Source organism: Phoca vitulina, unplaced genomic scaffold (genome assembly GCF_004348235.1).
Source record: "Phoca vitulina isolate PV1807 unplaced genomic scaffold, GSC_HSeal_1.0 scaffold25, whole genome shotgun sequence".
Classification (NCBI taxonomy): Eukaryota; Metazoa; Chordata; class Mammalia; order Carnivora; family Phocidae; genus Phoca; species Phoca vitulina.
This window is the reverse complement of record NW_022589728.1, coordinates 10,355,206-10,381,925: the sequence shown is the minus strand read 5'-3', so window position 1 is coordinate 10,381,925 and position 26,720 is coordinate 10,355,206. Positions and strand designations below refer to the sequence as shown.

At 41.0% G+C, this 26,720-nt stretch overlaps 1 protein-coding gene across 3 annotated transcripts in view; it reads right to left on the bottom strand.

Moving 5' to 3' along the window:
- The window catches only part of FAM110B (family with sequence similarity 110 member B), a 149,224-nt gene that overhangs the window by 90,014 nt on the left and 32,490 nt on the right, over positions 1 to 26,720 (bottom strand). Inside the window, exons 1-2 of one of the 3 annotated variants that reach the window (XM_032422006.1) lie at positions 20,032 to 22,532; positions 19,542 to 19,639 (exon numbers count right to left, since the gene is read on the bottom strand). The gene's annotated coding sequence lies outside the window, so the exon portion shown is untranslated. Of the gene's footprint in view, positions 1 to 10,265; positions 13,363 to 19,541; positions 19,640 to 20,031; positions 22,533 to 26,720 lie in introns of those variants that run through there. The other 2 variants (XM_032422005.1, XM_032422007.1) reach the window with 2 other exon arrangements.

The following is a 26,720-nucleotide window of genomic DNA, read 5'->3' as shown; positions in this document are numbered from 1 at the left end:
CTTCTAAGCCAGCCTCTGTTCACATAAAAATAACATCCTAAAAGTACCTCCTCCCATCAACTCCCAGAATTATCAACTGTCCTCATGGGCATGAATGTGTAACCAACAAGGGAAAAAGAAAGAAAAGTGTAAGAAGCGTTGAAGGAAATCTCTATCCTTCCTATAAAACCACGAAATCTGAGGACAAGCATAAACATCTTTTATTTTTAATTTTAATATTTATTTATTTGACAGAGAAAGAGAGCACAAGCAGGGGGAAGCGGGAGAGGGAGAAGCAGGCTCTCTGCTGAGCAAGGAGCCAGATGTGGGACTCAATCCCAGGACCCTGGGATCATGACCTGAGCAGAAGGCAGACACTTAACTGACCGAGCCACCCAGGCGGCCCAGGACATACACATCTTTAATGATAGTGACTATTCTAAAGATCACCACGTATAAGCAGTAACTCTCAGAAACTTTAAAATAGGAATCAGCCCTTCCGCAATATTTTACTAATGTTAACATCAATAAGAGCAACATCAACATTATACCTTATTTAGGTTTCTATGATATATACTAGGAAAAGTGTTCATCTTTTATTCATCAAAATAGTAACTGATTATTTACTATATCCTTTGTAAGTGCTTATTGACTAATTCCAGGGAATGCTAAGATACACATGCCATCCACATGTAAGAAAAAGTAAATATCAGAGGATGTTTGCCCATTGCTTTTCTTAAGAGTAGGTATTTATTGTTAAAACATAAATATTCAGCATTTCATTTTACTTTTATAAGCAATCCTGCTGTTATTTCAATTTATAGACATTTGTTTCATTTCTATTCCATGCTAGGCTCTCTGCTAGGCACTAAAAACAGATGAATAAGTCAGTCCCTGCTTTCCAGTAACCCTCAGGCTATTAGGACAGAGAAAAGCAAGTCTATTAAGAGTTAATACAAACAGAGGCACCTGGATGGCTCAGTTGGTTAAATGTCTGACTCTTGATTTCAGCTCAGGTCATGATCTCAGGGTTGTGAGATCAAACCTTGTCTGGGGTTCCACGCTGGGCATGGAGCCTGCTTAAGATTCTTTCTCCCTCTTCCTCTGCCCCTCCTCGCATGCACACTCTCTCAAAACAGAAATGAAACAACTGCAGTCAATGCAGTAGTATTACTGGTATGTGTGATGTGTTAAGATGCAGTATAGTCTGGGAATTACATGATGTTTGGTGTGATGGTGGTGAGTGATCAGTTAAGAAAGTGTGTATTTCATTTGTTTGTTTATTCATTTGTGTTTTTTAGATTCCACAAATGAATGAAATCATATGGTATTTGTCTTTCTTTGACCTATTTCACTTAGCATAATATTCTCTAGGTCCATTCATGTTGGCAGAAAAGGGAAGATCTCATTCTTTTTTATGGCATTTTTTATTATGGAATATTATGAGTAATATTCCTGTGTGTGTGTGTGTGTGTGTGTGTGTACACTTCTATATCCATTCATCTATAGGTGGCCATCTGGGTTGCTACCATATCTTGGCTATAGTAAATAATGCTGCAATCAACAGAGGGGTGCATATATCTTTCTGAATTAGTTTTTGTTTTCTTTGGGTAAATACTCAGTAGTTGAATTACTGGATCATATGTATATTTATTTTTAAATTTTTGAGGAACCTCCATACTATTTTCTAGATGGGCAAAACGGGTGATGGGGAGTGGGAGCTATGGGCTTCCCGTTAGGGAATGAATAAGTCACAGGGATAAAGGCACAGCATAAGGAATACAGTCAATGATATTTTAATAGTAATGTAATGGGACAGATGGTAGTTACACTTGTGATGAGCACAGCATAATGTAGAGTTGTTGAATCCCTATGCTGTACACAGTAAACTATAGTAACATTATGTGTCAACTATATTTCAATTAAAAAAAAGAAATAAGGGGGCGCCTGGGTGGCTCAGTACGTTAAGCGTCTGCCTTCGGCTCAGGTCATGATCCCGGGGTCCTGGGATCGAGCCCCGCATCGGGCTCCCTGCTCGGCAGGAAGCCTGCTTCTCCCTCACCCACTCCCCCTGCTGTATTCCCTCTCTCACTGTCTCTCTATCAAAACAAATAAATAAAATCTTTAAAAAAAAAAAAAAGAAATAAAATGGAATTAAAGAAAAAATGTTAGAGTAAAATAAAATCAGAATTTTTTTTTAAAAAGTGTGTATTTCCATCCGTCCATCCATCCATCCATCCATCCATCCAAGACTATTAAGAGTTACACAGAAGGGCACCTGGGTGGCTCAGATGGTTAAGCGTCTGCCTTCAGCTCAGGTCATGATCCTGGGGTCCTGGGATCAAGCCCTATGTTGGGCTCCCTGCTCAGTGGGGAGTCAGCTTCTCCCTCTCCCTCTGCCTCTCCCCCTGGTTGTGCTCTGTCTCTCTCTCTTTCAAATAAATAAATAAAATCTTAAAAAAAAAAAGAGTTACACAGAAACATCTAACCTAATTAAGGGCAGTTCTGATATTTGTTGTATGCTTAAGGATTGTGACCAACTGCATTTTTTTATTAAAGAAAACTAGCTTTTCATGAAATACTTCTATACACTGTCATCTGCTTACATATAAAAAGTAGGTGACAGTTCTTAATCTGTCACAATCAAGTTTGCACATGTCTAAAACAATAGCCCGAGTACCACAAAATGGTGCCCATCCATGGGAAGGGAACACCATTTAGTTCACTAACTTCTAAAATTCTCCAAATAGAAAGTTATGTTAAAACCAAACTGACTTCCCAGAGACAGAGTAGAGCATATGAGAGTTTGGGACCTAAATCAAACACACGAAACCTTTCATTCTTGACCCAGCAATGAAAAATGACAATAACCATGTAATTGAAGAGACTGATTATAATACAAAATACTGAACATTACAGTTTAAGAACACACACACACCGAATATCTACCATACCAGTCTTGTTGGGAGGAAATAAAAATCTTAATCCCCATTATAAACTTTTCTTATGTGAACAATTTCCCCCGGGTTAATGCTTGTCTTACTTGGCATTTATTTTTAAAAGAATGAGCTATGACTCTTCACACAAGCTGTTTTCAAATTCCACCACTAAAAATTATTCCTAAAAGAAATGTCTTAAACTCAGTTGTCAGATGTCTCACATCTGCTGTGTGCGCTAGACAAAGTCAAGGATGCAAAACATAGTGTTTAGAAACAATAGGCACATAATGAATGCACAACTGAAGGCAATGAGGCAAACAATACCCAACCCAAGACCTCAGTTTATATATCAGCTGTAGAGATGAAGCTAATCAACACAGAGAAAATTTAAAAGTGATAATATAAAACAGTAACACACCACCACCAAGAACTGTACACTTAGATATTAAGATGGTAAATTTTGTTCTGTTTTTTTTTTTACCACAGTTAAAAATAAAACAACAAAAAAAACCCCACCAATAATTCAAAACTAACTGTGAGAGCATAAAACAATAAGTGCTATAAATTCAAGTGAGAGTTTTGTCTTTAAAGGAGGCACGAGATGCCCCTTCAGTTTTGCTGACTACAGCATGTATTACCATTACTTAGCTAAGTGAGAGCAGAGGAAATGGGCAGGGTTTGCGAAAAACATTCAAGACCTCATGTAGATCAACAGAGCTAAGGAGGAGGATTCCAAGTTGGAGAACAGAAATGGCTGAAAAGGTAAATCAGAGCTCGCCTACGGCAAAAGGTGAGCGCCCACCCAACCTTATTTGTACCTTTTACCCCCTGTCTATGGGAGTTAGTAAAAGGTTTTTAAGAATGAAGGTGACATAAAGACTATTTTATCAAGATGCACCTACAGGCAACATACAAGGCAGACTGGAGAGCTAACGTCTGAGGGACAGGGTAACCAACTGGAGACAGCGTCAGCGAAGTTAGGTGATGAAAGAAGATGGGCGCTTGACTTGGAACTCAGGAAAGACAAAAAGAAAAGAGCCAATATGAAAAGTCCAAGAACAAAAATACTTAATGAGTGAATGCCAAGGAGTCCAGGTGATTCTCAAGTTTTTCCAAAGATGGTTCCTTAGTAATAGAAGCTCAGTGGTACTCTAGCAGAAAAGCTAGGAGAGGATGCTGGTTTAACAGGAAGATCTGGAGATCCATTCATGACCTAGTGCATTTGAGTTTGGAGTAGTTTATCAATTAAGTGAATCTAGCAAGTGACATAAAGGTTGAGAAAATCGGGATGCCTGGGTGACTCAATCGGTTAAGCTTCTGCCTTAGGTTCCGGTCATAATCCTGGGGTCCTGGGATTAAGCACCGCATGGGGCTCCCTCTTCAGCGTGGAGCCTGCTTCTCCCTCTGTGTGTGCTCTCCCATCTCTCTCTCTCTCTCTCTCTCTCAAAAAATAAATAAATAAATAAATAAATAAAATCTTTACCAAAAAAAAAAAAAGAGGTTGAGATAATCAGTGTGTGAAGAATAGTTGGAAGCAGGTGTGGGTGTGATGTTCCAGGTGCAAAACGACTGAATGGCTGAGCCAGAGCCCTGGTGCGAGTGCACATTTCAGTCACAGGAAGTGGATGGACAAAGAGGACAGAAGTGGAGGAGAGGAGAGCCTCTGACCTAGCAAGACAACAGAAAACAGAGCAGCAAGTCACAGGTCCTGAGGTCAGGGGAAAAAGGAATGAAAGTGTCCCAGATTTGTAAATCAGGATGGAGAACCTCCAGAAAGTACCAAAAAAAGGCAGTGCCCAGGGAAGGCAGAAGGGAAAAGAAGGTCCAGGGTGAGCACAAGCAGGACAGCAGAACACAAAGACGTGTTGTGAGGTGCAAGGCAAGGAGGGGAGATGGACTGACTCCACGGTGGAGATGAGGGAGTCAGGGTTCAGCAGGGTAAGAACAACGGTGAGATCAATGTTAACATTCTTTTTAAAATGAAAAATATTCAGCAGCACCAAAATATTCTCCACCCAAACCTACACCAAAGGAATATTCAATGCTTCTATTTTTATCCTCAATATATGACTGGCTTTGTAATAACGAACTATGCTTAAGTACACTAGCGTTTCAGGCTGGGTTTAGGGATTATTAAGCAAGTATTCAGAACCAAATACTGAATTTCAGCAGCACATATATAACCCAGAGAGTGTGAATCCATTAAGCTTTTATGCTAATAACTGTTCTGGAGAAGCTGAAAGAGAGTTAAGAAAGAAGCTAAAGTTTAAATTAAGTCCTACTTTGACATGAACATTTTTTTCCCCAAATTCTCAAATTGGTGACCAAGTACACTAACCTCCTACATGAAGAAGCTATTTTTAAAAACACTAAAATCTCAATATTCGTTATGCCCATGAAATAGCCTCTCAAGTATTACAAGAGAGCAGTCATTTACCAAAACAAGTATAAACTGTACAAAGACAGAATTCCTCTATTACTGTTTGACAGGAAATTACCTCTTCAAAGATGTACAAAGAATCATTGCTTGATCAACATCAGTTTAAAAAGAAGAGAGAGAGAAAGGAAAAGAGAACACAATTAATTACAGTCTCAGGAGGTCTCAGGTGCCCCTGGTCAAGCTGCTGCACCTCAAGGACTAGAACCCCAGCCCAGGCCCAGTGACCTCCAGGGACAATGCTGAGGACATAGGAAGAGGAAACAAACATGCCGGCTCCCAGTACATCCCAGATACAGCCACAGTTTAGGAATATACACCCTAGCCCTTAAACCTCACGACAAGCATCCTACCAAACACAAACCATGATGCCAAAGCTCAGGTAACTAATGTTTACTTTTTCCCTGGACAGGCCAGGACTGCTGGAATAAGGAATGGGAATTACCTAACCATCTGAAATCCTTCAGAATGCTCATGTCACTGCTTTCAAAAGATGAAGGGTATCTCATTCTTGTATAGTCTTTACTGTTTTCAAAGGAAAGAAATCTACTGAGTTTCCATTTCCCACCCACTTAGGTTCACTCCCGGAATACCATTTCAGTATTGTTTTGAAAATGCTCCCTACCATCACCGATATTTTCTCTTTGTAACTCTTCCCGACTCTCTTCGGCTTTGAAAGTGTGAACATCACGGTTGTCCAACAACATCTGCTCTCAAAATCCGTCACAGATACGTAACAGGCTCCTCAGTTCAAGCCATAGACCTGAAGACCCTATGTACCATAAAGCAAATTCCCTCCAGCATTTGTCAAGCCCCCAAGCATTGCATATTCAATTGGATCGTGATCACTACAATAAATCGTGACCCCTCAGCCATCATTTGGCAGAATGGTGCAGTCTAGTGTAAGACTGGAGATGTAGTTGTTTGAGCCACACAACCAGTGGTTGCCGGACTTGACATGTCATGTTCTCACAAAAATGAATTAGTGTAGGCGATACAAGTTGAAGATTAAGACATGGGAATACAAGCTCATGTGTTCATCTACGGTAAGAAGTGCACATGGATTTCCTCCTTCAAATCTCTGCTCTAAGTGGGTTCCTAAGGTTGAAAGGGCAAGGAAGAAATTATGTAAGTGGCACTGAGACATTCTGATTATCTTGGGTTTGCTAATGGGTGACTATGTGCTTAATGAAGATTCTTGGTATACACGGTATAACAGAAAGAACATGATGCATGCAAGTACAAGGCTTCACTAAACATCTGAAAGTTAATGCCTGGGCTCCGACAACCTCTCTGTGCCTCAGTTTCTCTATCTATGAAGTGGGCACTCTTCACAACTGCCACAAAACATACAAATAATTTCGGAGAATGCAGAAGTCCTAGATCAGGAGACAGCTCAATTCATTGATTTGATGACTATTATTAGAGCACCCACTGGGTGTCAGGCACTGCTCCAGGCTCTGGGGATAGAGCAGTCAACACACGAAACTTCCTGCCCTCACAGAGCTTATCACGCACCTCAACTAGTCAAGTTTCTCACGGAAGGGCTACAGAGCAGCAACGGAGAGTGTGATCATGCTGTCAGAGAGGGGATTACCGCTGTGCAGCCCTGATTACCGCTGATGTATCCAGAACTGCTTTGAGCGGCTAGAGAATGCAATTCCAATGTGCTCTGAACCACACAACATGGCAGACTCAGGGCTACGCCTCCCCTTTGTAATAAACATGGTTATAACTATTCTAATTACCCAGACGTACACCACATTGACTTACTGTCAGATTACAATTGTTTCACTTCACTAATTTTTAAAATAACTTTTTAACAGACTATTAAGCTTCAACTTCTAACTAATTAAAGCTGCTTAAAAAGAGGGCTTTATTTTACCCAGTTAACTCATGATTTCCTAAAACTAAATAGCGTAAGTGTTCTGTAACCTCTGTACTACTCAACATATTTAACGGATACCACAGTTTGAGGGCTTTGTTTCAATTCATCCACACAGTATTTTGCCCTTGTCTCATGAGGATTTCCAAGTGCTACTTGATTTTAACCTGAACTGGGACTTCGTTCAAGAACAGCCATGAATCTCTACAATCTGATGTGTGAGTGAGTTGTGTTGGCTTGAAGCTAAGTGACAGCTGAAATATTTCAAATTGGCTTTTATTTTGTGACTCTGTTGGGTGAGGTCTGTAATTTGCAAAATTACTAAGCTGATTAGTTTGTAATTCTAATGCCCACAGGCTGGCCAACTAATGTCCATCCAAATGAGAAATTAGTACAGGGACTGATTTTGATTCTTCTGTTGCCATCCTACCAGCCTCTTTATTTACCTGGTAGCCGCTGCTTTCATATGGGCATTTTAGCATATAGAGGTTTGCTATGTAAGATATTTATTTTTTTCACTTCATTCATAGGTAGCTTTGATACACTAAGGTGAGCTTATAGACCATGAACTATTATCACAGGTACAATATATTTTCTGTATGTCCATGGAAGTTTTCTAAAGAAGGCTGTCAGCTTATAAAGGGCTGGGCATACGGCAGTATAGGCTGTAGATGACACAATCTGAGAAATGTCATGACCATGGTGGTCTGTGTGAGTGGCACCCTAGGACCATCCACGATTCATTTGTACAAGTGTATGTGGTACCTCTGAGCACCCAGGTGTCTAGGTATGAGTCTGGGCTGCTGCAGAAACTCATTTCCTAGTAGCATGGTGCTTTACGCAAGCCCCCCAAAATGTATGTAAGTGCCAGACAAATAGTCATCATATTCATTGGTTCAAATACCTCCCGGGAAAGAGTAAATGTATACTCCCACAATCAAACCATATACAAAGGAAATCAGGGACCATTATGCTAATTTTTCAGAGAGAGACATCCAGCATATCATTTAAGAGAATGGAATTCTAGAATCAGTCTGATTATGGGCAAATCTTATTTCACTACTGTTAGCTGTGTAACGCTGGATGAGCTCTTTCACCTCTCTATGCCTCAGTGTCTTCATTTATAAAATGGGGATAATAGAACGTAACCAGAGCCCTTACAAGGATTAAATGAGGTAATACGTGTAAAGTACCAAGAACCGTGCCTGACCACAATAAACACTGTTTAAGTGTTCAAATTTGGAATCAGTGTCATTGGGCAAGAAAATCAAAGCAGGGGGAGATTAGGTAACTCATCATGGGTTTAAGAATTAGTGATTTCTTCTGGAATGGAAATTAAAACTCTTTTGATTCACAGGACAGAGTTTTCATGAGACCATACTGTTTTACATCCCAACTTTCTGACAAAGGTAAAACCCATGACTTGAAGTCATTCTGACATCTGAAAAGCAAACTGCCATGCACCTGAGTGCTTTGATTACTGACACGGGTCGTCCTTAACAGGCCACCAGGGACGAGGCACGGGGTCTTCCAAAGCCACGTGCCACCAGTGCCTCGGCTGACATTTACTAGCCCCCTCTCCCCTGAGTGGGGGGGGAGACTCACACCCAGTGGACAAACAACTTCAGTTTACACAATCAGCCATCAAGAAGACTCCCAATCCTAGAAGGGAATAATTGTCCGAAAGCTCTTGCGTCCAGCCGTAGACACCTGGGAGGCGTCTACTGCTTCATTCATGTTCTTTAAATATCAGCTGATCCCTGAGGCGCTGCCCTCATACCCTGGAAAATCATGTCATTCGTCTCAGTTACAGTGTCTGCTCCCGGTGCCCTGAGGGAGAGGGATGTATTCTGAAGATCCAAGTGTTGCTCAAAGTCCTGGGGGCCGAAAGAAGCCAGGCCCATTTCCACAGTGTGAAGTGGGGCAGCTAGAAATCACAGAGAGGCCTGGCATGCTAATGAACAGACGCTTTTTTTCTATTTCCAGTCTTCTACAAGGATCCAGGGAGATGTGGTGACTGGTCTTGACGCAGATGGCAGCTCTTAGATAGTGGGAAACAACACGACACCCAGGAAACAAGTCCCTCACCTGCATCTTCATCCAGTGGACTGGAAAGCGCAGTCCTATGCCATCAACTCTAGCACACGGTCGGGGGTGGGTGCACGCATCACCTCGATGCCGTATTTGTCCAGAGCACCTCTTAAACCCTTCCATGCAGGCTGTTGTGTTAGCATCACCCTAAGGAGTTCCCCTCACTGACGAAATGAGATGGGGAGAGCTCACTGCAAATTTGCATAACAGAAAACCCAGGTAAACTAGAAGGGTGAATGAACTAGAAACAGACATGCTGTGTGAAACAATCTGTGTACAAAGCAGCCAAAACCCAAATAGGTCACACAAAATCGTCCCTGCATGACATTGACATCCTACCCACAATTCTCATTCGCTGTTGCTTTTGGCTAGAAAATCAGGAAAAAGCACCCAAACCCTCTTTCTCAACAGCTTAATAAAAATGCAGACATTCTATTTTTACATCAATTAACATCTGTGATTTTAAAATGTCTTCATCATAAACGTAATTAGTGTAATATCCTGGATCAAGTATAGAGCATGATATCTAAGAAGAAGGAATAACATTATTTTCAGTCCATTTACATTACTTGTTCTAATTTGCCACCTGATTAAAATGGTCAAATCAAAAATTATACGTCTTGTGGAAGCAGAGAAATCAGAATCTACCTCTCTGCCTGGTAAACAAAAGGAGGCTAAGGCTTGGAGACTTTATACAGCACATCTGAGGTCAAATCTTACTAAGAACTGAAGCTAGACCCCTGTTTATTCCCTATAAGACAGACTCAGGGACAAGGAAATATGGTTAATTCTTAGTGCCGCTTGCAGACTTCAAGCAGAAGTTAGCCGTCTGCCAACCATCTGGTGATCAGATCACTGCAGGATTACCAAGCCCTGTAGCTAAAATGGAGAATGTGGTGAGACACACACTAGTTTGGGGGACGTCTGCACTTACCAGATGGTTCACACCAGGAAGTGTTGTTGACCCCAAGTTCTTCCTCCACCAACCAGTGGAGCCCAGAACCTCAACGCCACGTTTGTGACAGTTGGTGACCACCATGGTGAGCGCACTGCACCACCCAGAGCAATGCCTTCACCTTCCCTATCTGGCAGTGACACTCCCCAGCTTACAGTGCATCTGCTGTGATTTCTTCCGGCTGTGGCTTCCCTAAATAGGAATACTAACCAATCCAAATAAGGGACAGGAGAGACACAGTATAAAAGAATGTGTGCTAACACGGTGGCTGAAATATCACCACCACCAATTAAGTGATGGGGACCACTAAAAATATCCAATCATGGTGGCATGTTTTCAGTTTTGGTAAAAGGATAGAATAGGAGAAGAGGGGGAAACGTTACCATGTTTTACATTGGTGTGGTCCTATTTCTCGCCAGAATGAACGTTTCCACTTAATGCTTATTCACGTGGTTAAGTTACCGTGGTGTACTCTAGCAATTAAGATTTCCCCATTTCTAACCCCCCCGCTTAAGACAAAAAAACCGCGTGCATTTGTCACTAAAATTTCTTTTACCAATAAACCATCATATGCCAAAAAGGCTGCTGAAATAAGGGCGGAAGAGAAAGGAAAAACATCATGCGTGGACATTTTAAGCCTCGCTGAAAATAGAGTTTAAAAAATGCTCGTCCTGAACTAGGGGGTGACCATCCAGGAGCACCTGGGTCTCTACGTGTATGTGTATCAACTTCTCTTTGTGAGCATTATTTCAGATACTGGTAAAAATGAAATGTTCAGACAAAAACAAACTGCTTTTGCTTTTATGTTCAAAAAATGAACTGTCACAGAACGCAGATGAATTAGCTTTGGGGACAGAATAATTTGTGCCCAAATCAAACGCAGGAAAAAGTAAATGTCTTGCAGGAAAAGAAGAAGTAAGAAAGAGCTGAGGCAGGTATAGTATGTCAAAAAGTGACCTTCAGAGAAGGAGAGGACCTCTCTAGGCGACTCAAACCACTGCGAGAGAACAGAGCAGGACTCAGCTCTGAAATTCCTGTTGCCCTTCCCAGCGACCAACAGAGGGGCCTGGCTCCTAACGCAGCCTAGGAAACAAACAATTTATTAAATTACTATTTTAAAAATCGTGTGAAAAGAGTACCAGGGAATAAAATGTCAAGACCGTGTGATCTCAGTGCGATCCCACATTGATAAGATTTTCTACATGGATGGCAAGGAGTCCTAAAGGGAGCAAACGAAATCGGAGCTGGTGACAAAGGCCTTCTTTAGAACACAAAACCCATGGTGCTTTGCGGCTGCCGCCAGCCCTCTGCCAACCAGCATGGGATCTAAGAGGCATTTAACACATTACATGTATTCCGAGGGAAATGAGTTCAGTCTTTGAATCACATTAAGGATAATCTAAGCTCTTTGCAATTTTCACATGACCCACACATAGGAGGCTCTCACAAGGACATTCTCCCCGCTCCCTTAGAGTAAGGATGACTCAGGACTCAGTTTACCTCCCTAAAGCAGGGCCAGTGAGGAGGCCCTGGGATTGCCAGCCAACCAGGAAAACTGTACCCTAATCCCAGGGACTACAAGTGACACCGTGCAGAACTACCTGGGAAGGACAAGGGGGACATGCCTGTGCCTAACCTAACACAGTGATGTATGACTTCTTCAGCTCCCTCAGTCTGTGGCCCAGGAGAATGTTAAATTTACAGACGTCCAGGATTAGATGAAATCAATCTGGCAAATTAAGTGTGTCGTTTTCAAAGGCAGGAGCCCAATCTTTCCATATGGTCGGTACTGTGGATGCCCAAGACACGTCTGTTATGTGAACTATTGATGAACAAATAGAAACACGTGACTATTTAGGAAATCCCAGTGCCAGTTCGGCTCCTATAGGTCCCAGATAAAGGAAATCTGAGCCTTACAGGGGGGGTACTGATGTTTAATCACTTTCAGTATGATTTAATGTACTAGTTACTTTCCAGAAATATTTTAATTACATAAAAATACGTACATTAAGAATAACAACAGAAAATATCTTTGCTGAATTCTTACAAATATCTTAAGTGACGGCAACGATAACATGGTCTCAATTTTCTCCTCTGTAAAATCAAGGAGCTGAAGTGAAATCCGCATCTCTATCTTAAGCATGTCATGATTTCCAATGCAAATACAACACAGCTCCTAGTACAGAGAACAGTCATCAATAATGTTCCCAGGGTTGACGGGGAGGCATGATGGCAGCTTTGTCACTTGATCCAGAATGAGTAATATCTGAGATTTAAAAGTTAAGCGAAAAGAGGCTAATACACATTTATACGTGTGTTAGCAATCACTCAGGGAGAGAAGGACAGCTCACTTTTTCAATAGGTACAAAGATCCTCCTAATAGTACCTTTTGAAGATTAAGAAACAACAATCAGTTGAGTTCCTAGGTCAGAACAATCTAGAATTCATCTGGTCCCTACAGCCTGCATTTCAAACCCAGACAGTCCCTGCTTTGTCATTTTTTGGTGATGTCTATCTGTCCAGCTGACAAAGAGAGAAGAGCCTCTGAGATGGAATGCTAACCAGGGTGGGTGGAGAGGTGTCCCTGAACAATGAGAGAGAGAGAAGAAATGTTTGCTCTCCGATTCTAATTAACTTAGGAATCAAGTCAGAAAACGTAGCCAAGAAGGGTACTCTTTGAAAAGGGATGCTACTAGAAAAACTTTAAAGATTATACACAGTACTCCTTATTAAAACAGAGCTTCACCTGTATGACTGAAGTGTGCAACTTAAATTAGGAACATTTTAAATCAATACAATAGACAAATTTCCTTTTAGAGAAGGAAAGCCAAATTACACATTGGGGTATGAAAACCTGAAAAAGCACTAAGTGCTTTTTTAAAGAATCATATGTAGTAACAGTTAGAATTTATGTACCGTAAGTAACAGGCTTTGTAGGTTAATCAGAGCCCAGGATTAGAAAACCAAATTGGCAAAAAAAAAAAAAAAAAAAATTAACATGTACTTAATGCCAGTCATATATGAAAGGTCCATCAATAACTTAATGGTCTCCCAAAAAAACACCTGAAAAACTAAAACATACCATCAGGTATTTTTCTTCTTCAACTAAACAATAACACAAGAAAGGAAGGAAAGATGAAAGGAAGGAAGGGAGGGAGGGAGGGAGGTTGATTGGATATTAATCAGAAAAACTCAGTCTAGGAAAATCTGAGTTTCAACTTTACAGAAATTCAAAAAATAAAAATAAAAACCAGGTCAGTCAGTACTTGGAAAAGAAAAATTCAAATGTTTCTAGGATCTGAAGAACTTTATATTACATATACAAATATATTCCTGCGTAAATGGTTTGTTCTGTGATGGTACTCAGGTCAGATCTATACCAAAAGCAAAGAAGTCTCCATGAGAGTTTAAACCAAAGGTTTAGGGTGGAGGGGGTGGAGATATGGAGGGGAGGGGCTCACCAACATCCCATTCAGAACAGCAACTAAACTACTTCCTGGTCATGCTACAAATTTTGAGAAGTAGCTGCCACTCTTTTTACTTGTTTAATCTCAGGGCAAACCATAATCTATGTGCAACCATGTAACAAAGTGGAATGTTTTAAATGGTGCAAATCAAAAAACATCATAATGATTGTGTCAACTTATATTTAGATACAAAAATTTTTAAAGATCATAATGAAAAGAGGCTAATGTCTATTGCTGGGAAGAATGCTAAGCCAGTTCAGGAGTCACAGTGCTAGATTTCTATCATGAGGAATAAATATTGGCAGATAAGAGAATAAGTCTGATTTCAAACAGAACTTAACACTTCTGGCTGAGCCTGGGTCTTTCCTGTGAAACACAACCATAATACTGTTCTCTGCAGTGATGTTAATAGCAGAATGTTTTCTTCCCAAATTAGCTGAGGAAAGATGTACCAGAGGACATTAACAAAACTACTCTAAGAGGTGGATTTAAGGGGCATCTGGGTGGCTCAGTCGGTTAAGCGTCTGCCTTCGGCTCAGGTCATGATCCCAGGATCCTGGGATCGAGTCCCACATAGGGCTCTCTGCTCAGCAGGGAGCCTGCTTCTCCCTCTGCCTCTGCCCCTCCCCCCTGATCGTTTTCTCTCTCTCTTTCTCTCTCTCGCTCTCTCTCAAATAAATAATTTAAAAAAATCCAAAAACAACAACAACAAAAGAGGTGGATTTAACTCCATGTAGAATGTACCACCATGGATTCTAACAGAGAGGCTGCCGTCTTCCTCAGGTTGGTGGTGGGGGGGGGGGTCCATCAGAATACAGGTCATAACAGAAAGGGCAGGGGTAGCAGCATTATTACTCAAAGCTGGTTGCTGCTGTTAGTTTGAATTCTCCTCAGGACCTCTGAAGAAGACACCCAGGGACAGATAGGATCTTCGTCCAGGTCCATCTCAAAAACAGGCAGGAGGGGGAAGGGGAGGGGCAGGAGGGCAAATAGAGAATGAGGGGGGCAGGAAGAGAAAGAGGTAGCAGGAAGGGAGGGCAGAAGGAAAGACGAGACAGACCCCAGGCCATCAGCATCCTAAACTTAGGACAGAACAAAGAACTAGTATCACTGCTTCCAAATACACGCAAAAAGTCACTCCCACTGAAAGGTCTTTATTTATAGTTTAAACTGAAGTACAGTAATACTAAAGGCAAATTTGAAAAGTCATCATATTCTTAGTATTCTGACATGGGCATTTTCAGTTCTCCAATTGCCTTGTTATGTTTTTAATTCAGTTCCCATCTTCACTGAGTATGCTCTCTGCTAGGCACGGGTGCAAGGATAATAAGACGGGCTTTTATCACCAGAAGGGCTCAAATACATTCACATCCTAGGGTGACTCATAGTCACTTGAATGATACACTCTTTTCTTTAAAAGACATTCTTAAGTCACGGAATGTCATTTGTTTCAAGTGTACCAAAAGCAAATGTGTAAAAAAAAAACGGTAAGAGGGGCGCCTGAGTGGCTCAGTTGATTAGGTGTCTACCCTTTGGCTCAGGTCGTGATCCTGGGGTCCTGGGATCGAGCCCCGCGTTGGGCTCCCGGCTCAGCGGGGAGTCTGCTTCTCCCTCTCCCTCTGCCCCTGCCCCCCAACCTGTGCTCTCTCTCTCAAATAAATAAATAAAATCTTTAAAAAATGGTAAGAAATTCTCCAATACACCAAAGACTCAAATGTGTTTTGGTTCAAAGTATAGGAAAAAGAATGTCAAAGTTTTTCCTGTAAGCTCCACTCAATTTAGGTATAGTAGAATCAAATGTTATTAGAGTTCATTTTGCTTCCCCTTTTATAGTTTTGGAACAACCATATAACATGGGTGATAATACTTCAATATACTTCAATACACTTACTACTTAAGAATGATGAAGGAGGGGCGCCTGGGTGGCTCAGTTGGTTAAGCGACTGCCTTCGGCTCAGGTCATGATCCTGGAGTCCCGGGATCGAGTCTCACATCGGGTTCCCTGCTCAGCGGGGAGTCTACTTCTCCCTCTGGCCCTCCCCCTCTCATGCTCTCTCTCTCTCATTCTCTCTCTCAAATAAATAAATAAAATCTTTAAAAAAAAAAAAAAAAAAGAATGATGAAGGAAAGGCATTGTCTAATGAGAAAGACCAAAATATTTACACATATATATTGTAATCAAAGACACGTGTATGTAGGCTAAAGGATTCTAAAGTTATTCAAAATCTAATATCTTTATTCTTATGGTAGTTTTACAATTTCATAAAAATCCAAGAGAAAGGCTATCCTTCCTATTTAAAAACTGGACACTAATAAGAATAAAAAATTGAGGAGTATATAACTCTTACCTATTCACTCCAATAATTTATCATAAACGAAGCCTTTCTGAGTTAACTTTTGTGTCCAAAGTGTAGGCAATGATTTAATAAGCTAATGATGAGATTTTAAATAATGTTGTCAATAAATACATAGTGTCTGGTCGACAAACTGAATTTGTAGCCATTCTTTTTTTTTTTTCTTTTTTTAAAGATTTTATTTATTTATTTGACAGAGAGAGACATAGCGAGAGAGGGAACACAAGCAGGGGGAGTGGGAGAGGGAGAAGCAGGCTTCCCGCTGAGCAGGGAGCCCGATGTGGGGCTCGATCCCAGGACCCTGGGATCATGACCTGAGCCGAAGGCAGACGCTTAAAGAGTGAGCCACGCAGGTGCCCCCCTTTTTTTTAAAAAAAAAGATTTTATTTATTTATTTGAGAAAGAGCGCGCGAGCATGAGAAAGGGGAGGGGCAGAGGGAGAGGCTGACCCCCAGCTGAGCAAGGAGCCCAATGTGGGCTTGATCCTGGGACCCCGGGATCATGACCTGAGCCGAAGGCAGACGCTTAACCGACTGAGCCACCCAGGCGCCTGGGGAATTTGTAGCTATTCTTGCATACTACTATTAGATATTAGCCAACACTCAGGGTCACCATATCTGTCCCATTCTGAATACATTTGCTGATAATGCTATTGTTAGGTTACCATTACCCCTGAGGGCTACCATTTGTTTAGTCCATTATGTGCCTGGCATAATGTATTTTACGGCTGACAACATGTGGGTTAGGGGCACCAACCCCCACGCAGTCAAAAATCCACATATAACTTCTGTCTCCACAAAGACTTACCTACTAATAGCGCACTGCAGACTGAAAATCCTCCTGAAAACATAAACGATCAAGTCACCATATTTCATATGTTACCTGTATTACATACTGTATTCTTATAATAAAGTAAGCTAGAAAAAAGAACATGTTAAGAAAACCATAAGGAAGAGAAAATACATTTACAATACTGTACATATATTTATTGGAAAAAATCTGCATGTAAGTGAACCCACACCGTTCAAACCCCTGTTGTTCAAGGGTCACTGTATAGGACCACCTCTTTTCATGCTTATAGTAACCATGAGGATTAAATGTTATTATCTCTGCTCCGCAGAAGGTGATCGTAACAAAAGCTACTAAGCATTCCGCATGTGCCCTTCTATGTTGCAGCTCACTCATTTAATGCTCACAATAATCCTATGATACAGCACTACTATTATCCTGACTTGACAGATGAAGACACTGGGGCACAGAGCAAACAGCATTCCCAACATCACATACAACACGTGGCAGAGCCCAGATCCTCAGAACGCCAAAGCCACAATCTTATCCACCATCCTGCCCTCCATTCTACCTATGAGAAGGGGTGAGAGCAGACAGGAAAGGAGCCAGGGCTGGTGTGGTCAGAGCTGAACCCCCTAATGCACAAACCAAGTCTTAAATCTGGCCGGGACTCACCCCCCAAATTTCCCTGAAGGAACTCACAATAAGGAAACGGAAATCCGACCTCAAAGGTGGCATAGCTCAATGTCCCAGAAACACATGACCCAAAGGCCAGGGCTTCCAACTGACCAGAGCACATGGCATCACGGAATCAGGAGCCTTGGTCTGAACAGATGCCCCGTGTCCATTCAGTGGTCACCAACTGCTTCCTTACTATGGCCCACAAAGTGCCCAACCACACTAGGCTCTCAGTTACTGAGCTAAATGAACCAGGGGCCCACCTCAACAGCTAACAGTGGAGGGAAACAAACAACATGAAATATGGGCTGTTGGGATCACAGCCAAGTGTTCTCAGATACAGTAGGGGGCCTCAAGGAGGGAGGGGGTGGGGTCAATTCTAACGTGTGTGAGGAGGTTAACAAAGCCTAAAAGAAAAGGTAGGTAGGGAGCCGAGTCTTGGAAGTGAGGCCAGGAAGACTTCTTCCAGCAGGAAGGCAGGAAGCCATGGTAAGACGCAGTCCCACTGGGAGGAAGACACCTGTGCTGGCAATGAGCTGACTCACTTACAACCCGCAGCCTAAGGACAGACAGACACTGTGAAGAAATGAGACGAATGTCCCAAGCATCATGCTGGAGTATATTTGCTACGGAAGATGTTTTCTGCTTAGGGAGAAGTTCCCCATTCCCACCCAGCACCCAGGATGAGGATGCTCACCTTGACCTGAGTCCAGGTTCCCCAGGGAACACTGCAATGACTAACGCATTCTTTTTTTTCTCTTTTTAAAGATTTTATTTATTTATTTGAGAAAGCGTGAAAGTGAGAGAGATCACAGAGGGAGAGAGAGAGAGAAGACGACTCTCTGCTGAGCAGGGAGCCCGATGCGGGGCTGGATCCCAGGACCTGGAGATCATGACCTGAGCCAAAGGCAGACGCTTAACCAACTGAACCACCCAGGCACCCTGACTAATGCATTCTTAATGCAATGTCGCCTAAGTGACTACAAAACACCAACATGAACCAAGCACGTGGGAGCGCCAGTCACCCCCACCTCACAGAAATTCCCATTTCAATTAGAAGGACCAAGAACGAGACAGAAATAAGGTGTTATATTCAGTGGAAATTATGACACTACCTTTACCCCCTGATATTTTTGCCAACTGGATTCAGGCACCTATGAAAGACTGAAGGCCTTTATTAACAGCATGAGTCTATGCATGGAGAGGAAAATAACATGCGTGCACCTCAATTTAAGCAGTACTATCTCTGGGGAGTGGCTTTCATGTGGACAGTCACATTCTATGTTATAGATCTGTGACGTCTCACTTTTGTGCAATCTATGTATTATGTTAGTGATTGCACAAAATATAGCAAATCTCCCGCCAAGTGAGAATACTTACAAATTCACTAGTCAGGAGACAGTCCACTGCGGCTGCCCCACCTATCCCCGTGAGCAATTGCTGATTCCGAAAGTCCAAATTGCGGAGCTTAAATATCCAGACGTCACAAAAAAGCCACTGCAAGTAAACACCCAGGCAACTTCAAAAAGGGCTGGGAGAGCCCATGCGATTCAGGGCCAATGGGGTCAAGTGAGAGCCAGGGGCAGGAGCTGAGGCCAGCCTCTCGGCCAGACCAGCAGACATCGTGGTCAGGTGGGCAGCACGTTCATAGAGCTTTCTGCCAATTCCTCTCGTTCCTGCCGGGGCCGAGAGGCGGGGATGGAGTGTGTGTGCCCAGGACAGCCAGCAGCAAGGAACAGACTTCACAAAGGTTTGCTGGATGACTAGTAAAAAGAAAGGTGGGGGAGGGAGGAAGGAGAGAAAGGAAAGGGACAGAGAAAGGAAGGAACAGAAGGGAGGAAGGGAGGGAAGCTGGAGTGGAAAGGGAGGACATCTGCATTCTGCTCGACAAATAAAAGGTTGTATTTACTTGATGATCATCAGGGTTACGCATAAATTTAATAGTAGATGTTTTCACATGGAATTACCTTTTATTTCCCTTTCAGACCTCAGAGAGTCCTGGTAACGTTCAATTCAAGATGCAGAAAGAACAGGGTAGGTGCTCTGGATGTCCAACCGGGGATTTCTAAAGGGAAAGGACACAGATTACAAATTATTCCGGAGAATAAAAGTGATTAATTTTTAAAGTATCATTAAAAAGAGACCGATTTTCACTGAATGAGAGACAGTGTATTTCTTAATAAACTGGGGGGGAAAAATCGAGCCCAAAGCCTCTTTCAAATACAGCTGCTCTAGCCAACTTTAAGTTGATTCTAGAAGAAAACAAAAATCAAACACGGGGTGGGCTTTGTTTGTGCATTTACCGGAAAACAATCCCAACAAGGAGGCTGTGTACTGCCATCTGCCTGGAGCCCCCAACCCTGGTGGCTCTGCGCCCCTCCAAACTCAACACCCCCCACGCGCCCTGTCCGTCCTTCTAGGTCAGAAAACCATGCAGGAAACAAGGTAGCCCCTCACCAACAACTGCATCGCTGCGAAGGGAAAGAGACATACTTCAGGAACTTTCTTAATGTTTCTAAGCAAATAAAAATATTACAAAATAGGCATTTCAGCTTGGCTCGTTCTCCAAATGCAGTTATGCATGAGCTCACAAACACATGCCCAGTTGTCCTGAGGCTTCTCTCTCTTGGAGCGAGGACAGAACTCGGAGGCAGCACTGTCCCAAATTGTGAGCACACAGTGTTTCGTTTTTAGGAAGGAAAGAATTAACATTGACCAGGCATGTACTCAGGCCCAGAAACAATGTGATTCCATTTTACAAAGGGGAAAAGAAACTGAGGCTTTTTGAGGGAAGTCCAGTCCACCGGTCTGTCTGACACATAAACACTTTTATTATACTTGGATATACTTGGATCAATCCTGAAAGTGATTGTCATCTGAATATCTGGCAACGCGCCAAGAAAATACCGCGGTGGAAAATTTAAATGTCTTCTCCTCCAGCATCTGCTTTCCTTGTATACCATCAATTCAAATAACTACATCTTTGTTTACTTGAAAGTGGGAGCTAGAGACAGGGAAGGAAAAAGCTCAGACTGTAATAGATATCTTTTATTGAGATTTACTGTATATCTCCCATGGAGAGGGAGGAACGATCAATACTAAAATTTTTAAGGAGGCACTTGGGACTTTGACAGACAATGGCTAAGAACCACTTCATTAAGGTCAATGCCAACGTCCCAAGCATCATTATCTTCTTTCTGGAGTGATATGTAAATGAATGCTATGCCAGAAGTTTATTAGCAAGGCTGCAAATCTTGACCTAGATATTGCACAGCTTCAAAAAAATAAAATAAAAAGAAAGCCTGAAAATGTCTATTTAAATAACAACTAAGACTGATACTTCCCACACTCACATTTAAAACTTTCAAAACAATCTTCTTTCCCCTGTCCCTGCATCTAACAATGTTCAACAAGAACATAAAGTAACAATTAGTACCAGATTAAAATATGAACTCCAAGTTCTACAGCTGTTTTTGATTATTTACTACTTGCAATTTAAGGTTTTGTTCGCCTGCCGAAATAGATGATTCCAGAATTCAAATGAATAAAATCATATACATTTAACATTAGAGAAACTTTTATTTAAATTGGGCCCAGAGGTATTTGAGATTGATGGTGACTCATAATAACAAAGTAAAAGGTTTTATATTTATTTTCCAGCTAGTATTTTTTGTTTTGCCCTAAATTGTATCAAAAATTCCTTTAAAGAAATCCTTTTGATCTTTATCATTATTTTTGCCTTTTCTTTCTCACGCTTTTGAGGAGAAAAACAACAAAGAGGTCAGCCCTTCCTCTTAACGACTGAGAAATGTCAAAGTCACACCGTTATGATCGGGATGCAGAATAAAACCATAAATGAATTTCAGGATTGGATTTATCCTCAAAGTCGCCATGTGACATCAAAACCATCCTAAAAGAAATAATTCACAGCACATAGTTTAAAGCTAAGGCATTGTATGGTTAGCTGCTCCAATCCACTCCTTTCACATCTAAGGAAATGAAAGCCCAGAGTGGTCAACTGACCTCTCCAAAGTCACACAGCCCAGCGGGTCCTGGATCTCAGATTTCATAGATGCCAATCTAGTGCTCTATTAGATCATGACTGATCTTTAATTTCCACAAATAAACTCTTCAGCGCTTATAATTTCATCTGTTTTCTACTTCTCTTACTCTACACAGCATGAACACCACTTGATGAGTCAACTTAACTTTATGGTAATATGAAACACTACTCAAAATTATCAAAAACATGCTCTGCCTTTTGCTCTACTGAAAAAGACAGATTAAACCATTCATGCCCATGAGAAATCTGAAATAAAATTTGGGATACTCTTAAGTTGTCTAACCTAGATACGTCTACTCTAATAATAGAATTTCCCTCTCTTATTCACAGCCAAATCATAATCATAGCTTTGCTACAACACATTTTCAAGAAGATTTTATAGATAGCTAGCAAGCAAAATGTAGGTATTCTACAGTAAAAGCTTATATAAGCAGCTTTTAAAGTAAGAATTTCCAGATAGTTTCCTATTAGATCCATCAGTTCAAACAGAACTCTTATTCTCTGAAATTCTGGAATCACTCAAGAGCACTTAATTTACCTAGATCAGCAACTTATTATCATCAACAGTCATTTGTCGACTCCTCAATTATTTACACCGTACAGTGCCAGGTGCAAAGGAACGCAAAAGCGTGAGCCGATGTTCTTGCTACTGTAGGCTGATGAGGGAGATAATTAAGGAGGATTTCACAGTGGCATCTGAGACAAGGTTTGCACGTGATGAATGTGTATGTGTGAACGTGCGTTTAGAGGCCTAGTTAATAAAACCACTCAGGTTTTCTTAGAGAATATGAGCTGACAGATTTTGTAAACAGTACAGCTGGCCCTTGACCAATGAACTGCGAGGGTCCACTTATACCCGAATCTTTTTGTGATAGAAGCAGTACAGTACTGTAAATGTATTTTCTCTTCCTTATGATTTTCTTCATAACATTTTGTTTTCTCCAGCTTATTTTACAGTAAGAACATAGTATATAATACATACAACATATACAGTATGTGTGAAATGACTGTTCATGTTACAGGTGAGGCTTCTGGTCAACAGCAGGCTATTAGTAAAGTTTTGGAGGGAGTTAAAAGTTATACGTGGATTTTCTACTGCATGGTGAGGGATCAGCACTCTAATTCCTGCACTGTTCAAAAGTCAACTGTATATGTAGGGAAGCAGGGTAAGATAAATTAAAATAAACCAACAGATAACAGAAGAATCCCTCTAATCATGCCCAAAAGAGCAAAAAAAAAAAAAAATGGTGAGGGAAACAAAATATCCTTTGAAAGGGGTTCCTTTCTTGAAAAAAAGTCAGCAACAAAATACCTTCCTTATATTTCTTCATAATCACTCATTCATGGTACTAAAACTCAGTGCGAGACAAAAAACCCCATTTAAAAAAAGACAAGATTTAAACACTTTCAAAAAGAAAATAAACAAATGTCAAGTAAGCCCAGGAAGAGATATTCAATATAATTAGTCAGTAGGAAAATGCAAAGTAAAACCTTAATGAGATACCATTAAAAACTCGTAAGAATGACTAAATTTAAAAGGGCCCAAATATCAAGTGTTTGCAAGAATGTGAAGGAACTAGAATCCTTATACAAGGCTGGCAGGAAATCCAAAAAGTCACAGGCACTTTGAAAAATAATTGGGCAGTTTCTTTTTTTATTTTTTTAATTATGTTATGTTAATCACCATACATGTAGTTAGTGTTCCATGATTCATTGTTTCCATATAACACCCAGTGCTCCATTCAATACGTGCCCTCTTTAATACCCATCACCAAGCTAACCCATCCCCCCACCCCCTCCCCTCTAGAACACTCAGTTTGTTTCTCAGAGTCCATAGTCTCTCATGGTTCGTCTCCCCCTCCGATTCCCCCCCCCTTCATTTTTCCCTTCCTGCTATCTTCTTTGTTTTTTTATTTTAACATATAATGTATTACTTTAAATTCAAATTTGATTAATTAACATATAATGTATTATTAATTTCAGAGGTAGAGGTCAGTGATTCATCAGTCTTATATAACACCCAGTGCTCATTACATCACGTGCCCTCCTTAATGTCCATCATCCAGTTACCCCATTCCCCATACCCTCCCCCTCCAGTAACCCTCAGTTTATTTCCTATGATTAAGAGTCTCTGATGGTTTGTCTCCCTCTGATTTTGTCTTGTTTTATTTTTTCCTCTCTTCCCCTATGATCCTCTGTTTTGTTTCTTAAATTCCACATATGAGATCATATAATTGTCTTTCTCTGATTGACTTACTTCGCTTAGCATAATAACCTCTAGTTCCATCCACATTGTTGCAAAAGGCAAGATTTCATTTTTTGATGGCTAAGTAGTATTCCATTGTATATATATATACCACATCTTCTTTATCCATTCATCTGTCGACGGACATCTGGGCTCTTTCCATAGTTTAGCGATTGTGGACATCACTGCTATAAACATTGGGGTGCGGGTGCCCCTTCGGATCACTATATTGGTATCTTTGGCGTAGATATCTAGTAGTGCAATTGCTGGGTCATAGGGTAGCTCTATTTTCAACTTTCTGAGGAACCTCCATACTGTTTTCCAGAGTGGTTGCACCAGCTTGCATTCCCACCAACAGTACAAAGGGTAACAAAACAGAGGATCATAGGGGAAGAGAGGAAAAAATAAAACAAGACAAAATCAGAGGGAGACAAACCATCAGAGACTCTTAATCATAGGAAATAAACTGAGGGTTACTGGAGGGGGAGGGTGTGGGGAATGGGGTAACTGGATGATGGACATTAAGGAGGGCACGTGATGTGTTAAGGAGGGTTCCCCTTTTCCTACATCCTCCCCAACATCTGTCGTTTCCTGACTTGTTAATCTTTGCCATTCTGACTGGTGTGAGTGGGTATCTCATTGTGGTTTTGATTTATATTTCCCTGATACCAAGTGATGTGGAGCATTTTTTCATGTGTCTGTTGGCCATTTGGATGTCTTCTTTGGAGAAATGTCTGTTTATGTCTTCTGCCCATTTATTGATTGGGTTGTTTTTTTTCTTGGGTGTTGAGTTTGTAAGTTCTTTATGGATTTTGGATACTAGGCCTTTATCTGATAAGACATTTGCAAATAACTTCTTCCATTCTGTCGGTTGTCTTTTAGTTTTGTTGACTATTTCCTTTGCTGTGCAGAAGATTTTTATCTTGATGAAGTCCCAATAGTTCATTTTTGTTTTTGTTTCCCTTGCCTTTGGAGATGTGTCTAGCAAGAAGTTGCTGCAGCCAAGTTCACTGAGGTTGCTGTCTGTGTTCTCCTCTAGGATTTTGATGGATTCCTGTCTCACATTTAGGTCTTTCATCCATTTTGAGTCTATTTTTGTGTATGGTGTAAGGAAATGGTCCAGTTTCATTCTTCTGCATGTGGCTGTCCAATTTTCCCAGCACCATTTGTTGAAGAGACTGTCTTTTTTCCATTAGATATTCTTTCCTGCTTTGTCAAGGGTAGTTGACCATAGCACTGAGGGTCCATTTCTGGGCTCTCTACTCTGTTCCATTGGTTTATGTATCTGTTTTCATGCCAGTACTATGCTGTCTTGATGATCACAGCTTTGTAATAGAGCTTGAAGTCCGGGATTGTGACATCACCAGCATTGGTTTTCTTTTTCAACATTCCTTTGGCTATTTGGGGTCTTTTCTGATTCCATAAAATTTTAAGATTATTTGTTCCAGCTCTGTGAAAAAAGTTGGTGGTATTTTGATAGGGATTGCATTGAATGTATAGATTGCCCTAGGTAGCATAGACATTTTAACATTTGTTCTTCCAATCCATGAGCATGGAACGTTTTTCCATTTCTTTGTGTCTTCCTCAATTTCTTACATGAGTGTTCTATAGTTTTCTGAGTACAGACCCTTTGTCTCTTTGGTCAGGTTTATTCCTAGGTACCTTATGGTTCTGGGTGCAATTGTAAATGGGACCGACTCCTTAATTCTCTTTCTTCTGTCCAACTGGGCAGTTTCTATTATAAAGTTAAACACACACCATATGACCCAGTAATTCCACGCTGAGGTATTTACCCAAGAGAAATTTAAAGACACAAATTCCCAAGACTTGTATAAGAATGTTCATAGTAGCCTTATCCATCATAGCCCAAAACTTGAAAGAACTCAAATGTCCATCAACTGATGAATAAATAAACAAATTATTGTGTAGCACACAAAGGAACACTACTCAATAATCAAAAGGAAAGAATTACTGATGCATTTAACAACATAAGTAACTCTCAGAAATATTATACTAAAAAGCCAAACACGAAGGACTAAATGTATAGGTCCACTTATATGAACTTTTTGAGAAGGCGAAACTATAGTGGTAGAAAGCAGATCAGTTGTTGCGAGGGGCCAGGGTGTGGGGAGAAGGGGCTGAATGCAGAGAGTACTGACAGAACATGCTGGGGGGACAGAAATGTTCTATATCATGATTGTAGTAGTGCTACATGCTTGTGCATATTGTTGAAAATTCACTGAATTATACCCTTAACATCAGTGAATTCAATTGTATATTCAGTATACTTCAACAAAACTGATTAAAAACAAAACAAAACTCAGGGCTACCATCATGTAACCTGGAAATCAGTAACCTCATCAATAAGATCTGCAAAGCCTTCAGCAGATGGCACTCGACATCTTCAAATACTTAATCATCAGTGACGGGTAAGTACCAGGAGACCACCATAAAAGAGAAAGAAAAAACCAATAGTCAAATTTATTGCTTACAGGGAAACTAAATTACTACATTTTTCTACAACTTCCAATAGGTTTTAGCTTTCTATTCCAGAAAGTGGGCTACTAATATGTACTCTAAAATAAACCTCCTCGGGGAGCCTGGGTTGCTCAGTTGGATAAATGTTTGTCTTCAGCTCAGGTCATGATATCGGGGTCCTCAGATGGAGCCCGAGTCTGGCTCCCTGCTCACTGGGGAGTCTGCTTCTCCCTCTCCCACTGCCCTTCCCCCCACCCCCCACTCGTGCTCTCTCTCTCTCTCTCAAATAAATAAAATCTTTAAAATCTTTTTAAAAAATAATAAAATAAGCCTCCTCATTGTAAAAGAAAAATCTTCCTA